This window comes from Megalopta genalis, chromosome 1 (genome assembly GCF_051020955.1).
Source record: "Megalopta genalis isolate 19385.01 chromosome 1, iyMegGena1_principal, whole genome shotgun sequence".
In the NCBI taxonomy this organism is placed as follows: domain Eukaryota; kingdom Metazoa; phylum Arthropoda; class Insecta; order Hymenoptera; family Halictidae; genus Megalopta; species Megalopta genalis.
Genome location: NC_135013.1, coordinates 10270451 through 10288457, shown reverse-complemented (window position 1 = coordinate 10288457; position 18007 = coordinate 10270451). Strand labels below are relative to the sequence as shown.

At 38.6% G+C, this 18007-nt stretch overlaps 1 protein-coding gene across 6 annotated transcripts in view; it reads left to right on the top strand.

The window, feature by feature from the left end:
• LOC117228856 (uncharacterized) overlaps positions 1 to 18007 on the top strand; it is a 502447-nt gene that overhangs the window by 390558 nt on the left and 93882 nt on the right. For all 6 annotated transcript variants that reach the window (XM_033484876.2, XM_033484875.2, XM_076521010.1 and 3 more), the window contains one exon: positions 16830 to 16908. The gene's annotated coding sequence lies outside the window, so the exon portion shown is untranslated. The remainder of the gene's footprint in view (positions 1 to 16829; positions 16909 to 18007) is intronic.

Genomic DNA, 18007 nt, shown 5'->3' with positions numbered 1-18007 from the left:
ACGGTGTCGTAATTTGCCGCGTAAAAAAAGAAAAGAAAAGAGAGACCGCGTATAAAAGTGCCGCGTAATTTGCCGTACGAGTGTACGCAATCGTATTTTCGGTCCAGCTGATCGCTGATCGATCCTCGCGATCGTTCCCATGCCCCGGGTCCCCTCCGGGAAGTTATGTTTATCCATTTCCGGGCAAGTGCTGCGGGTAGGACGGAGTGCTTTCGAAAAGGATCTTTCATCAGAACCCGTTTGGTTCGATACAATCCGACCGTCTGGCCCTTCAACTCCTTTTTTTTCTCTCTGGTCCTCCTTTCAGGCTATCTGCTTCTGCATGATCTCTCAGAGAACCCCCCGCGAGTCCGAACAGTTGGCCACCCTCCAGGGAACGGAGAGAGAGAGAGAGAGAGAGAGAGAGAGAGGGAGAAATAAAAAAACGAGAGAGAGAGAGAGAAGGAGGGAGAAATAAAAAAAAGCGAGAGAGAAAGAGAGAGAGGGAGAAGGGGGCTGCTACCAACGGGTATTCGCAACCCCTTCGAGTAGCTCTCGTAACATCGCTAATGCCTATTATATTAAACTCTCGTAGCGAAGGGAGTATCGCGAGGGTTTTGTCAAGTGCAAACGCACAAAGCCAATTTGGGACGGCGTTTTAATCAAAAGTCGTCATAGTAACGGCCGCGGCGCGCGTCCCTGCGATTTAAAGCGGACCGATCGACGGCGAGAGAGAAACAGAGAAATACAGAGGAATATATATATATCTATATATATATATAGAAAGAGAGAGAGAGAGAGAGATAAAGGCGAGATAAAGAGAGCGCGTGAGAGAGAGCGCGAGAGGAAGAGAGCGCAAGAGAGAGCATGAGAGAAAGAGAGCACGAGAGAGAGAGCGCGAGAGAGAGAGAGCGCGAGAGAGAGGGCGCGAGAGAGAGGGCGCGCGAGAGAGAGCGCGAGAGGGGGAGCGCGAGAGAGAACGCGAGATAAAGAGAGCGCGAGAGAGAGAGAGCGCGAGAGAGACGGCGCGAGAGAAAGAAAGAGAGAGAGGAGGGGGAGAGAGAGAGAATGTTTTCGCGTCGCCGCCGGCCCCGCCGCTGATTTACACTACTACCGGGGCCAATTAAGCCGGATACGCATTTAAGTGCACTCCGGACAATGGCTCCTTCGGACGCGTTTGAATAATTTTTAAATGCGTTCAAAGCGACGCGCTCTTTCGCGCCGGTTAAATATTTATTCTCTTCGGCGTGCAACTACCACCCTGCTGGGTCCCCATCCCCCTCTCCACCGGCGTCCTCTGTACCCGCGGCACCGGCTTTTTGTTAACAGAAAATCGCGTTTTGTTAACGCAACAGTCGCGGTCCGTGAATGGCAATCGGAATCGCGTCGATTGCCCGCTGAAACGGGACTAATGTCCCGCTTAAAAGAGACTGAATACGTTAATTATGTGTACGAAGCGTGCTTCAGGCACTCGTTGCGTGGAGAACGGTATGCACTTTTGAGTATTGTTTCCCAGATTGTACAGTGTGTCTACGCGTTGGTTTTGTTTTCTACGGGACACAATAAATTCTCCCTAATTGACGTATTATTTTATATAATATTTGGCTCGTACACAAAAATTGACAATTTGGGAGGAGGAGATACGATTATTCGAGCCTCGCGGCTCGTTTTTATAGTCGTTGACAAACAGTAACTATAAAAACAAGTCGCAAGGCACGGATAATCGTATATCCTCTCCCTAAATTGTCCATTCTTTTTCTTTTATTAGAGAGAAATTATTATAATGCTTAAAATTTTCTTCGAAATATCAATCGCAAACGAATCGATTAGGTCACGCCTTGGAAATATAATTTTTGTTCAATGTGTCATTGACGACTATAGTTCGAGCACGTGTACAGTAAATTCTCCCTAATTGACGCCCAAATTACGCACGAAAATGGACAATTTGGGAAGAGGAGATACGATTATTCGAGCCTTGCGGCTCGTTTTCATAGTTGTTGACTATAAAATATATACTATACTAATCGGTAACTATGAAAACAAGCCGCAAGGCTCGGATAATCGTATCTCCTCTCCCTAAATTGTCTATTCTTTTTCTTTTATTAGAGAGAAATTATTATAATGCTTAAAATTTTCTTCGAAATATCAATCGCAAACGAATCGATTAGGTCACGCCTTGGAAATATAATTTTTGTTCAATGTGTCATTGACGACTATAGTTCGAGCACGTGTACAGTAAATTCTCCCTAATTGACGCCCAGATTACGCACGAAAATGGACAATTTGGGAAGAAGAGATACGATTATTCGAGCCTTGCGGCTCGTTTTTATAGTTGTTGACTATAAAATATATGCTATACTAATCGGTAACTATGAAAACAAGCCGCAAGGCTCGGATAATCGTATATCCTTTCCCTAAATTGTCCATTATTTTTCTTTTATTAGAGAGAAATTATTATAATGCTTAAAATTTTCTTCGAAATATCAATCGCAAACGAATCGATTAGGCCACGCCTTGGAAATATAAACGACGACTATAGTTCGAGCACGTGTACAGTAAATTCTCCCTAATTGACGCTCACATTACGCACGAAAATGGACAATTTGGGAAGAGGAGATACGATTATTCGAGCCTTGCGGCTCGTTTTTATAGTTGTTGACTATAAAATATATACTATACTAATCGGTAACTATGAAAACAAGCCGCAAGGCTCGGATAATCGTATCTCCTCTCCCTAAATTGTCCATTCTTTTTCTTTTATTAAAGAGAAATTACTATAATGCTTAAAATTTAGGCCACGACTTGGAAATATAAACGCATTTGTTCAACGTGTCATTGACTATAGTTCGAGCACGTGTACAGTAAATTCTCCCTAATTCGCGCTCAAATTGCGCACGAAAATGGAAGAGAAGATACGATTATTCGAGTTCCGCGGCTCGTTTTAAATAATTATTGACAATCGGTAACTATAAAAACGAGCCGTAAGACTCAAATAAACGTATCTTCTCTTCCCAAATTTTCCATTTTTGTTTTCAAGTTGAGCGTCAATTAGAGAGAATTTACTGTATTTACAAGACTCGCTATTCAGAATCGCTGTTCAGATCGCCGATGTTTCAGAAATCTGAATTCCTTGTTCGGAAATTGTACACGCTTTCGAGTAGAATAGCTGGACTATTTTTATTATATATATATATATATAATATATATAAAAAGAATTGCCGAATATATATAAATATAATATGTATAATATATATTATATTAATATATAATATATAATATATATAAAAGAATTGCCGAAAATCATCCTCATTTCGACGTTTCACTCGAGGCAATAATATATATATTATTATTATTATATATTATATAATATATAATTATAATATTATATATAATATATAATATATAATATATAATATATATAAAAGAATTGCCGAAAATTATCCTCATTTCGACGTTTCACTCGAGGCAATAATATATAATAATAATAATAATATATATTATTGCCTCGAGTGAAACGTCGAAATGAGGATAATTTTCGGCAATTCTTTTATATATATTATATATTATATATTAATATAATATTATATATTATATAATATATAATAATAATAATATATATATTATTGCCTCGAGTGAAACGTCGAAATGATGATGATCTTCGGCAATTCTTTTGTAACGTGAAACATCGTTGAAACTTCTCGTCACTTTCCGTAGATATTCTTCGACATTTCGGGATACATAAATCCTTCTTTCTCGTTACGTTTCATCGACGTTTACTGAAATAATAATTCATGGCGCGCGATATTTCTTCCCCTCGGTCCGCGACAAAATATGAAACACATAGTTTCCTTCATGAGCGTAAATTCGATTTCTAAAAATGCGCGAGAATGATTGTACGCGACTCTGCAAACGAAGGAACGATTTTCACGTTCGAATGGAACAAATGGAAATCAATCACTCTTTTGCTTCAAATTATAAAAAGAATTGTCGGAAATCGTGCTCATTCGAACGGTTTACTCGGGACATTCCGTTAACTGTCTAACCGTTAATTCATGCCATTTTAAGGGTCAATTATTAACGGCTGCCGTCGTAGTTCCTCGATCGATCCTTTAACAACGTTAACGGCCCGGATCGTAAACCATGTTATCCGGAGCAGGATTTCGTAAAACCTTAATTTGCCAAATTGGAGTTTCAGACGATGAATTTAAAATTCCCGAATTTCGGGCCACTAAATCCTGCCGGATATCAATTTACCTAATGTCCCCGTTGTAGAATTCATCTGCGCAAATGGACATTTCGATCCAACATTAGATACGTCGCGACGAAACATCCCGAAAGTCGCCGCGATTAGCTATCGATGCTGAATAATCCCGAACATCGAGCGTAATTGGCTGATTGACAGTCGACGACATTCAGCGAGCGCTTCCATTATTCGCGAAATCCCCTCGCAAAGAGAGCACACGGTGGTCCGTCCGGTCGTGCGTAACATTCGCAATTTCATTTTCATTTCACCCATCCTTTCCACATTTTTGCATACTGCTGTCAATCTTCTTCTTCATCATCATTATTATTATCATTATTACTATTATTTCTGCTTCGATGCATTATATCGTTATGAATGCATAAAATCTGAAATTCTAGACATTGCTATAATTTATACATTATAACAATCGAAATGATACGTCGGAATTCCGATGTTCGTTGAATTCTTTTCATTTTGAAATTTGAGACATTTTGAAACATTACGTTAGTACAATTACATGACCCTGACATTACATCTAAATTACATTAAAATTACATATTACATTACATATTACATTATATTACATTACATTACATTACATTACATTACATTACATTACATTACATTACATTACATTACATTACATTACATTACATCTAAATTACATTACATTACATCTAAATTACATTACATTACATCTAAATTACATTACATTACATTACATCTAAATTACATTACATTACATTACATCTAAATTACATTACATTACATTACATCTAAATTACATTACATTACATTACATCTAAATTACATTACATTACATTACATCTAAATTACATTACATTACATTACATCTAAATTACATTACATTACATTACATCTAAATTACATTACATTACATTACATCTAAATTACATTACATTACATTACATCTAAATTACATTACATTACATTACATCTAAATTACATTACATTACATTACATCTAAATTACATTACATTACATTACATCTAAATTACATTACATTACATTACATCTAAATTACATTACATTACATCTAAATTACATTACATTACATTACATCTAAATTACATTACATTACATTACATCTAAATTACATTACATTACATTACATCTAAATTACATCTAAATTACATTACATTACATGACCTTGATATTACATCTAAATTACATTTCATTACATTACATTACATGACCTTGGTATTACATCTAAATTACATTAAAATTACACATTACATTACATTACATCTAAATTACATTAAAATTACACATTACATTGCATTACATTACATTACATGACCTTGGCATTACATCTAAATTACATTAAAATTACATATTACATTACATTACATTACATCTAAATTACATTAAAATTACATATTACATTACATATTACATTACATCTAAATTACATTAAAATTACATATTACATTACATTACATTACATCTAAATTACATTAAAATTACACATTACATTACATATTACATAACCTTGACATTACGTATTTTTGTACTGCAAATCTTTGTGCAAAATAACGATTGTCTGCATCGATTTCAAGAAACAAAAGACAATTAAAGATTCAATTTGTTCAATTCAATAATCGTAGTTCGAAATTATCCGTCGATATACTGAAATTCATTGAATCTTTTCAGTTTTAAATTTGAGCTGGTTATTTTTATCGCAAATTTGAAAAATTCGGTCTATTAAGTTTTTTTTTTACTGCAAAACATTGTGCAAAATAACGATTGTCCGCATCGATTCTAAGAAACAAAAGACGACTAAAAATATTCTATTTTCCTCAATATTCGTAGTTCGTAATTCGAAATAATTCGTCGATAATTTGAAATTCTTTCAATTTTTTCACAGGTTCTAAATTTGACATTCTCGTTTTTATCATAAATACTTAAAATTCGTAGTGCAGACGCTACTGAACTGCAGACTTTTTTGCAGAATAAAAATTGTCTACGCCGATTTTAAGAAACAGAACACGACTAACAAATTCAAATCGATCTTTAATAATCGTATTTCGAAATAATCCGTCGATATCCTAAAATTCGTCGAGTCTTTTCAGTTTTAAATTTGAGTTCTTTATATATCGCGAATCTTTGTGCAAGATAAAAATGGTCTACGCCGATTTTATGAAACAGAACACGACTAAAAAATTCAATTCGTTCTTTACTAATCGCATTTCGAAATAATCCGTCGATATCCTAAAATTCGTCGAATCTTTTCAGTTTTAAATTTGCGCTACCCATTTTTATCACAAACGCATGAAACTCACAGTCCATTCTCTTTTTATCGCGGATCTTCGCGCAAAATAAAAACTGTCTACATCGATTTTAAGAAACAAAAGACTGAAAATTCAATTCGTCCTTTAATAATTGTATTTCGAAATAATCCGTCGATACCCTGAAATTCGTCGAATCTTTTCAGTTTAAAATTTGCGCTACCCATTTTTATCTCAAACGTACCATAAAACGCAAAATAAAATAAAAATAAAATAAAAACTGTCTACGTCGATTTTAAGAAACAGAAGACTAAAAATTCAATTCGTCCTTGAATAATCGTATCTCGAAACAATCCGCCGATATTTTTAAACTCATCCATCCTCTTCGCTCCTACCCTCATTTTCATCCTAAACGCATCAAATCCACGGTGTTGTCTGGTGATTACCGATGTCTACGACCCATGAGCAGCTCATCGTCCGTCCAACGGCCGTTCTAACGTCGTCGTCCGGTCTGCGCGTGCGGGATCCCCTAAATTCCTCGTTAAAATTCAGTTTTCGTGGGCAGGTATCGTGAACGGTTACCATAACGCCGGGCGGCCCGTTCGCCGCGAACGATCCTAGATTTTGATCTGGGAGCGTGATAGCGACGGTGGAACAATATCATCGAAAGCAAATTCATAGCTCGTGGGAAAGGAATGCGCGGAGATCCAGCGACGAACGGAAAGAAGAGAGGCGAAGGAGCGTGTCTAGGAGCTGAGAATGGCCGAGGAGGAGGAGGAGCAGGGGGAAGACGATAGGAGACGCTAGGGAGGGAAGACGAGGGAGCGAGAGACGCGGAGAGACGATAGAGAGGCGAAGAGTACGGAGAAGGATAAGAAACATCGGCGGGCATCGTGCCAAGGATCGATCGCCGCGAGTGTACCCCGGCCTTCGCTCGAACATCGAGGAAGCAACTCGTAGGGAAAGCGCATATATCCGGGGTACACGTCCGCGGAGTGGTCGAGGGGGTTAATAAAACCTGTCTGCGCTCTGTATGCACTGCGGATCTAAAGTAAACCCGGCGTACGTCTGTACTACGAGAAGACGAGTCGGCGGCGGCCGTATCGGCAGCCCCGTCCCCCCTCGTCCCTCCTTCTTATTTCGCCGTTGCCGATCGTCGTCGACCGTCGTGTCCGACCCCCGAATCCTAGTCACACTGAACCCTGTTGTTTGCTGGCCGACAACTTTCGTCCGCGATACCCCCGCGACTACGGAGGATTTTTAGGCGAATTTGCGGAGCCCGCCTCCGCCTCCGGGAAATCCTGTAATCGAGAAATTCCGGATCCGAGACCACCGTTTTCTCTGAAATGCCGACGCTCGACGGCCCGTTTAGACGGTTCACAATTTTCGAACAGGTTTTTAGGGCCGCCTTGTCCGGATTTCTTCGTGCATTTATTGCCTCCGACGTGCCTTTGGCACTTCTTCGTCTCGAGTAAATTCCTAGGCGAGAGAGAATATTTATATTCATTTGTACCTTTTCACTCGGATCTTGATTGTTACTCGAGATCTCAGCTTTACGCGCGTTCGCTTAGAACGTTTTATGGAATCAAAAGACAACAGCGATTCCAATTTTTTCACTTTAGACATTTCTTTCTGTAGTTCGTTCTATATTGTAGTGAGTTGTACAGGGTGTCCCATAATTGTGTTAATACTCAGGAAAGGGTGATTCCTGAGGTCATTTGAAGCAACTTTTTCCTTTGCGAAAATGCAATCCGCGGCTTCGTTTACGAGTTATTAGCGAAAAACGTTGACCAATGAGAGGCGAGCTCGGCTGGCGACGCGAGGCGGCCGAGCCAACGCGCGGTCGAATCCTAGTTGCGCTCATTGGCTCGGCCGGCGGCGCGAGGCGAGCGGGCCAACGAGCGGTCGGAGCTCAGTTGCGCTGATTGGCTCGCGCAGCCTCGCGCCGCCTCTCATTGGTCACCGTTTTTCCTTAATAACTCGCGAACGAAGCCGCGGATTGCATTTTCGCAAAGGAAAAAGTTGCTTCAAATGACCTCAGGAATCCCTCATTTCTCGCTTGTACAATAATTTTGGAACACCCTGTATTTGTTACTATTAACTCACCTTTTCTCACTTGTCTATTCGACCGTCGCCGCTTTCAAAAAATATTGAAATAAGTAAATAAATATTCATAATAAAATTTTGCAATAAATGATTATAATAAGATTCGACAGATGCGAATAACAGCCGCACCATTTTCATATTTATCATTAATTTTCTTATTTATCTCTCGCGCTTAGAAATCAGTAGATATCTGTGACGAACTCTTTGAAAACGATGCTTCGCAAAGTTATTTTAAAGTTCTCGTGTCAAAGAACCTTGTCGGTAACGCGAAACCTATCTAGCTGGTCGAAATGACCGGTTTCTCGTATTTTGTTTCGATGCTGTTGTAATTGCGAAGACTCTTTCGTGGAAAATGATCGAACAAATTCATCAACCCGCGCATACGTTGCAATAAAATGTTTAGAATAACGTTTAGAATACGTTTAGAATACGTTGCAATAAAGGTTTGCAATAGACAGGTTTATGCGAACACAGTCTTCTCGTCGTTGCAAAGCAGCACACGTTGGTAGTTACTTTCGGGGCCTCGGTAAATTTAGCGTTAATCATTGTCAGCGCGACGAACATCGACAGGATGGAAAATATACAATGAAACGAGACATTTTTGCACGTCGTGACGCGCGCGGTTCATCATTCCAGCGGATGTAGATCGTAGCTGCAAAGTGGCACAGTTTTGGACCATTAACGACAGCGGCGTTTCACCTTTTGGCGAGGGCTATTATAAGGCGTCAGCCAATGAAAAATTACACGTTTAAAATTGGCACTTCGCGTGACAGTGAGCTAATGAAGATTATAATGCCGGCAGTTTAAAATGTCTGCGTTCCGAATTTGGAAGCTTGTCAAGCAGTTAAAAAATAGCCTGGCCCCCGAAAGCCGAACCGAGGGAGCATAGATCGACGATTAAATTACACGCGGTGTATATATATACGATAAAGAAATGAACCACGGAATAAAAAGAAGAACAAAGAATAATAGCAAAAATTCAGCAGGGTAGAATTAAGTAAATGAACGGTTTTATTTATAATTGTTCGGCGCGTCGTCGCGCGCAACGATCAAGAACTAATTACCGACAGCAGAAATTAAACGGCGGGCATGCTTTTAATACACTCGATACACGTTTCGCCCAGCGGAAGAAGAATGCGCGGCCAACTCCATTAAAACTTCTATCCCGGCGCACTTTATTCAGTTGCAGTTATAAATGCAGGAAAATCCGCGGTCTACCGCCGGTCTTTTCTTGCATTTACGAGTCAATCGCTCCGCGCATTTACTCACGGCATCCACTCGAGAAAACGTTTCCCTTCGCGATCTCGCTTATTTATAACTTGTTTCGTGCTAACCCTGTCGAGGGTTTGTACACTTTTTGTGGCAAGGTGTTTTTGCTGGTTCTCGTATAATTTCTGGGTGCTTGTTAATTATTATCCTTGGTCTGGTGAAGTGTGTCGTATTGACTCGAGGTTAACGATGATGCACGTCGAATTGACTTAGTATCGTTATAATAGCAGTGACTTGACGGCAAATTGACTTTGTATCAATTAATAGTGACTTGATGACGTATTGATATCATAAGAGTCAATTTCGCTTCAAGTCACCATTAATATGGTGTCAATTTGACTTCAAGTCACCATTAATCAATACAGAGTCAATTTGACTTCAAGTCACCATTAATTAATACAGAGTCAATTTGACTCCAAGTCACCATTAATTAATACAGAGTCAATTTGACTTCAAGTCACCATTAATTAATACAGAGTCAATTTGACTTCAAGTTACCATTAATTAATACAGTGTCAATTTGACTTCAAATCACTATTAATTAATCCAAAGTCAATTTGACTTCAAATCACCATTAATTAATCCAGAGTCAATTTGACTTCAAGTCATCATTAATTAATATAGAGACAATTTTGCTTCAAGTCACCACTTTTAATATGGTGTCAATTTGACTTCAAGTCACCATTAATTAATACAGAGTCAATTTGACTTCAAGTCACTATTAATTAATACAGAGCCAATTTGACTTTAGTCATCATTAATTAATATAGAGACAATTTTGCTTCAAGTCACCACTTTTAATATGGTGCCAATTTGACTTTAGTCACTATTAACGATAGGATGTCTATTTGACGTCAAGTCACCACTGTTAATATGGTGTCACTTTGACTTCATTATTGTTAGGGAGACAATTTAACTTCAAATCACCACTATTGATATAGAGTTAATTTTACTTCAAATTATCATTATTGTTAGGGAATCTATCCGACGTCAAATCACCATTATTTATATGTAGTTAAATTGTCTTCAAGTCATCATTATTGATAATAAGTCAGTTTAATTTGAAGTTACCACTATTGACGGGGAGTCAATTTGATTTCAAGTGACCATTAATTAATACAGAGTCAATTTGACTTGAAGTCACCATTAATTAACACAGAGTCAATTTGACTTGAAGTGACTATTAATTAATATAGAGTCAATTTTTTTGGCTTCAAGTCACCACTTTTAGTATGGTGTCAATTTGACTTCAAGTCACCATTAATTAATACAGAGTCAATTTGACTTCAAGTGGCTATTAATTAATATAGAGTCAATTTGGCTTCAAGTCACCACTTTTAGTATGGTGTCAATTTGACTTCAAGTCACCATTAATTAATACAGAGTCAATTTGACTTCAAGTCACCAATAATTAATACAGAGTCAATTTGACTTCAACTCACCATTAATTAATACAGAGTCAATTTGACTCCAAGTCACCATTAATTAACACAGTGTCAATTTGACTTCAAGTCACCATTAATTAATACAGAGTCAATTTGACTCCAAGTTACCATTAATTAATGCAGAGTCAATTTGACTCCAAGTCACCATTAATTAATACAGAGTCAATTTGACTTCAAATCACTATCAATTAATACGGAATCAGTTTGACTTCGCGTCATAATTATCGCTACGAAGTCGATCCGACCTCGCGTTACCACCAGCGATATTAAAACAGTGACCGCAGCTTAAAGATTATGCGAGCGTTTCTCACTTTACACATCTTTTCCTACCGTTCAAGTCTATAAAACGGAGGAATAATTCTGTTACGTATCAAGTTAACCCTTCGTGCAGGAAGCATAAATTCTGTTGGCCATTCAAACTAAAACTAGAATAAGACTACGGTTCGAGCTCGAGCTACTTTCCTTTGACATCAGTATGCCGTCCTATCTGGACCTTGTTGTTAATACTTCTACCCTAGATTTATCCTTGCTGTTAGTCTTTCCACTTTAGTTTACTTTGCCTCTTTCCTCTCTCGCGTTCCTTTTTCCTCTGTTCCAACACCCTCGGCCACTTTGCCTCGCCCCCTGACCTTCTTTCTCCTAGTTTAGCAGCCCCATTATAGTATTCTCACAAAGAGTAACACAACATTCTCCAATTTTATCCTGTGCACAGTTCCCGAGAGAGAAAGAGAGAGAGAGAGAGAGAGAGAGAGAGAGAGAGAGATGGAGTGCTGCGTTAATATCCACTTTATTAATCCCAGATCCATATTGCACGCTTCTCGCTCTCCCCGCCCTTCAACCTGTAACAATTTTCAGCCTCCCCTCTGTACCTCTACATTTTCTTCTCATCTGTAAACTTCCGTTCATCGCGCTAAGTTCAATACACGAGGCAACTGTACGAAGCGTTACGCCTAAAAAGATTATCCGATCGCAGTTACTCGTCGATTCGATCGCTAATTAATAGACTGCAGTTTCTTATGCAAAGTAAAAGCTGTCTGCATCAGTTGCAAGGAAATCAAAAAATAAATACTAAGCTTATACTCTCTTTGATCACTTTAACCCTTTGCACTCGAGTGGTGACTCTGAGGCACCATTAACACTAAACCAACCGACCTGTAATGATGATTAGCGTGCATTGACTCATAAGAGTGAAAAGATAGAATTCACTTGGATTTTGTAAAGTTTTAATTATAAGACTTGTTTCAACAATATAATTTATTCAATCATTTTCCACGAAGAAGTCTCCAAAGTTTGTAGTATAGTAAAATAAAAAATCGGTCATTTTGACCGTGGTAGATTTAGTGTTAAAATTGTTACATCACGTTCCAAGATAACTTTTATATTACGAAAGTCTAGACGTAGAAAATTGTTAACAGTCCAACTGTTGCACGAGTCGCAATACTAAATTTCATACGCATAAAATACGCTTTGTCATACAAAATGGAGATATCATAAGTCGGAAAAATTAATTTAGATTTCAGTTAAAATGGCTTCGAGTGCAAAGGGTTAATAGATTCAAAATAAAAACATCGACAACTTTTATATTACGAAAGTCTAGACGTAGAAAATTGTTAACAGTCTAACTGTTGTACGAGTCGCAATACTAAATTTCATACGCATAAAATACGCTTTGTCATACAAAATGGAGATATCATAAGTCGGAAAAATTAATTTAGATTTCAGTTAAAATGGCTTCGAGTGCAAAGGGTTGATAGATTCAAAATAAAGACATCGACAACTTTTATATTATGAAAGTCTAGACGTAGAAAATTGTTAACAGTCTTAACTATTGCACGAGTCGCAAAACTAAATTTCATACGCACAAAATGCGCTTTGTCTTACAAAATGGAGATATCATAAGTCGGAAAAATTAATTTAGAATTACAGTTAAAATGGCTTCGAGTGCAAAGGGTTGATAGATTCAAAATTCAACTTCAAATTCTTTCGACACAAGTAAATAGCAGACGAATCGGTATTATCTTTCGGATTATCGTTCGTTCGACAAATTTTTCAACCGGATTTCGAGGCCAACGATCAAGAGTGAGTCCTCGGACAAGAATGCCGCAGCTAAAATGGATATAATCGGCAGATTTTCACGCCCGGTCCTCTCAAGGGCGACGCTTGTTTGCCTCCCTACGGTCTCGCCCCTTTTCCCTTCCTGCCGGCCAATAACTCGCTTTCGTTTGACCCTTATTCGTATCCCCGGCTCACCTGCTCATCCGCCTTCGATTTCGTCCTTTTCTCTCACCTCTACGATCGTCTCACCTTCTGCCCTCGCCCGTCCTCCTCCATCCGAGCTCTCTCGCTCCGTTGCTCCCGTTGCTCGTACCACCGACACCGACTCGGTTCCTGTTTCCTCTGCCTCTTCCTCTCCTCCTCGGCTTACCTGGTCTACCGTGTCCCGTTTTCTTCCTTTTTTTCCTACCTGAATGCCCTCCCCTCCCCGTTCCTCTTCGTCGCTCGTGCTCGCGCTCCTCGGGAGACCTCTCTGTCTCGTGCTCTCCCTCGCGCGCTCTGTCTCTCGCGCTCTCTCCTCTCTCGCGCGCGCTCTCTTTCTCTCGCGCTCTCTTTCTCTCTCTCTCTCTCTCTCGCGCGCTCTCTTTCTCTCGCGCTCTCCCTCTCGCGCTCCCTCTCGCGCGCTCTCTCTGACTCTTTCCCGACGTCCTCCGTTCCATGTACAGGGTGTCCCAAAAATGTCTCGATAATCTCTCAATAATCCGAGAATGGGAAGTTGCCGAGTTAATTTGAAGTAAGTTTGTCCTTGGCGAAAATGCAATCCACGGTTTTCTTTACGAGTTATTAACGAAAAACAGTGACCAATGAGAGGCGAAATATACTGGCGCGCAAGGCGGCCGAGCCAATGAGCAGAATTGGGCCTCGTGCGCTGATTGGCTCGGCCGCCAAGCGCTAGGCAAGCTCTCGCCTCTCATTGGTCAGTGTTTTCTTTTCGTTGATAATTCGTAAACGAAGCCACGGGTTGCATTTTCGCTAAGGAAAAAAGTTCCTTCAAATGACCCCAGGAACTTCTCATTTTGCGAGACATTTCTGGGACACCCTGTATAGTCTCCTTATGCTAGCCTACTCGCACGATATCCGGAGCTTTCTGGAAAGATAGGCTCTCCCGCGTTAGAATATTAAGGCCAGCCACAGCGGAGAAAGAGGATCGGGGGCGTAACTTCCTGGCTCCCCCTCCTCCCTCCGTGCCGGGGGGAAGGGTTGCTCGCGTTTAGGGCTCGATAAGAAATATATCGGGTTACATTAGGCGGTCATAAATTACCGTCGATCAGGCTCCGGGCACGGGTTACCGTCGATTACAGGTCGACGCTGATGCGAGGCCGCGCCGATAGGTGTAATTAATAATTTCTTACGGGCCTGTTCGAACGGCGTTGCTGCGTTTTGCGCGAGCGGGACCGCCGCGACCGAGCAGCTTTAATTAACATTTTTATCCCTGTCGCGGCACGTGGTGGATGTATCGAATATCGACGACTCCGACGGCGGAGATCAACGGAGTTCAAACTCGATGAACGTCTGTTAACCCGTTGCACTCGTGCGACGACTATGAAGGGCCTCCTTGAAATTGCTAGAACATGTTTCGATGTAGTTCTGACGCGTTACCTTTGCCTACCTTTCGAAAACTGTTAAAGGGTAATTATTGGAAATACGAAATTAAACGGAAATACCGTGGGACAGAAAAGGTGTTGATTTATAAATTATCGACGATTATATTAACCGAGTTAAACCGAATTTTGTTATGAATTTAGAAATGATTAAAACTCAATTGGCGAAGAATAATTATGAATCCCGTGTTATATATTTTATTGCGTTTCAAGCTATCTTCGATTTTCTATGCGCGTAGAAGGATTTCCCGAGGGTTTAATTATTAACTAAATCATCGTTTTGAATGTAGAAATTATTAAGACTAGATTAGCAAAGTTGTGAACAGTGTACATTTTATTAAACAAAAATGTCTTCGTTTCGATGGGTGTGCGTTCCGTGTGGTTTTAAAATTCGTCTCTTCTTTTGCCATGCACGCGTTGCATTGTTAATTTTTTTCGCAGTTCCCTTTGTCCGTTGTTTCGCGAACCTTTCTGGAACTTTTCTGAAACCTTTCTGGAACTTTTATGAAACCTTTCTGGAACCTTTCTGGAACCTTCTTGGAACTTTTTTGGAACCTTTCTAGAACTTTTTTGGAACCTTTTTGGAACCTTTCTGGAACCTTTTTGGAACCTTTCTGGAACTTTTTTGGAACCTTTCTGGAACCTTTTTGGAACTTTTTTGGAACCTTTCTAGAACTTTTTTGGAACCTTTTTGGAACCTTTCTGGAACCTTTTTGGAACCTTTCTGGAACCTTTCTGGAACTTTTTTGGAACCTTTCTGGAACCTTTCTGGAACTTTTTAGGAACTTTTGTGGAATTTTTCTGGAACTTTCCTGAAATTTTTCTGGAACTTTTCTGGAACCTTTCTGGAACTTTTGGAAGAATTTCTGGAGGGTTAAATTATTAACTAATTATTAAATAATTAATAAATATAATAATAATATATATAATAAACTTAAATTATTAAATAATTAATAATCATCGTTTTGAATGTACAAATTATTAAGACTAGATTAGCAAAGTTGTGAACAGTGTAAATTATATTAAATTTCGAGTTGTTTTTAATTGTCTTTGCGCGCAGAAGAGTTTCTGCCGCGAGGAATTTGAATAACAAATTTTCTTTCGACGATCCGGTAAAAACAAGTTTAAAAATTGATTTACTGTTTTAAAACAACACGAGTGTAATGAAAATGTCTGCGTTTCAATGGGCGTGCGTACCGTGTCGTATTAAAATTTGCCTCTTCTTTTGCCACGCACGCGTTGCATTGTTAATTTTGTTCGCAGCTCCCTTTGTCCGTTGCTTCGCGTTTCGCGAATAATTTGTTTCCCAAATTTTAAGATTCAGACAGATCAAGCATTCTCGCATACTTCCCTCGAAATAATTAAATTAAAATGTCAAGCGAATGTAAAAAAAAGACCTTAGTAGAACGATGAATTGCTGTTTTCGAGAACAATGGGTTCTAGAATCTAATTTTATACATTATACAAATATATTACAACAATGTAGGATGATATACTATACTATACTATACTATATACTGTACTATACTATACTATACTATACTATACTATACTATACTATACTATACTATACTATATTATACTATATACTATACTATATTATACTATACTATACTATACTATATACTATACTATATTATATTATACTATATACTATACTATATTATACTATACTATATACTATACTATATTATACTATACTATATACTATACTATATACTATACTATACTATATTATACTATACTACACTATACTATACTATACTATGCTATACTATACTATACTATACTATACTATACAATGCAGAATGATATACTATGTTTATAGCACTGTTAGCATCGCAGAATGAAGTCGTTCTAACGATAAATCTTTATTTTCCAGGTTCGATTTTATTGGAAAAATTGTGCCGATTTCTTTGGATACGATTGCATGGTGCTACGCTGTTCAACGCTTTGAAAAGGTAATTGAAAAACTGTATAATGTAATCATTAGACTGCGGATTTTATGCATTCACGAGAAAAGTGAGTAGACTGAATACGAAACTGCAAATGCGAAGGATAGATTGTGCAATGCTGTTCGATTATCTTCGCCTTATTAAACACGTTAGGAACGAAAATTAATTTTCATTTCACTGCTGTTTGTTGCAAGCCGAGGTAGAGAATTTTTAATTTGCTATTGCCGCCGCGTAATCTGCTTATGATAGCGCAGAGATTCGTGCAAATTCTCATTTCCGTGGATTATTTTATAAAAGTAACTTGGAAAAAAAAAATGTATTCTCCGCGCGTTACGATCCTGCTGTTTAATCGCCAAAAACGGTCGCATCTTTGCCGATTCTTGGAGCACATTCATTTTCAAGTAAATTTCTTGGGTTCCTTGTATCGATGATATAGGCATCGATGGGGAAGTTACTTCTAGAAGCTGAGATTGTTTATGGCTCACTTTGTTACAATAGAATCGAAAAGTTTAATGAATATATTGCGGATCTTCGTTCATTCACGACATTGTAAATTATTTCAAATAATAGAAAACAGGTATATTAATAAAAATGAAGAGCACTTTTCTATATTAGAATCACAGACACTTCTTCACTGGTTTCGTAAGACTGATAAACTAGCATAAGCTGAACTTTTTCATATTGATCTCCGAGTGACCAGAACAGTGTTGCGGAACTTTTCTGCAAATTCTGGAACTTTTCTGGAACTTTTCTGAAACCTTCCTGGAACATTTCTGGAACTTGTCTGGAGCCTTTCTGGAACTTTTCTGGAATCTTTCTCGAACTTTTATGGAATCTTTCTGGAACTTTTCTGGAACTATTCTGGACCTTTTTTTGAACTTTTCTGGAACCTTTCTGGAACCTTTCTGGATCTTTTCTGGAACCTTTCTGCAATTTTCCTGGAACCTTTCTGGAACCTTTCTGGAACTTTTCTAAAACCTTTCTGTAACTTTCCTGGAACCTTTCTGGAACCTTTCTGGAACTTTTCTGCAACCTTTCTGTAACTTCTGTAACTTCTAGAACAATGGTGATCGTGCTCCAATTCCCAAAGCCTCGGAAAGTCAAT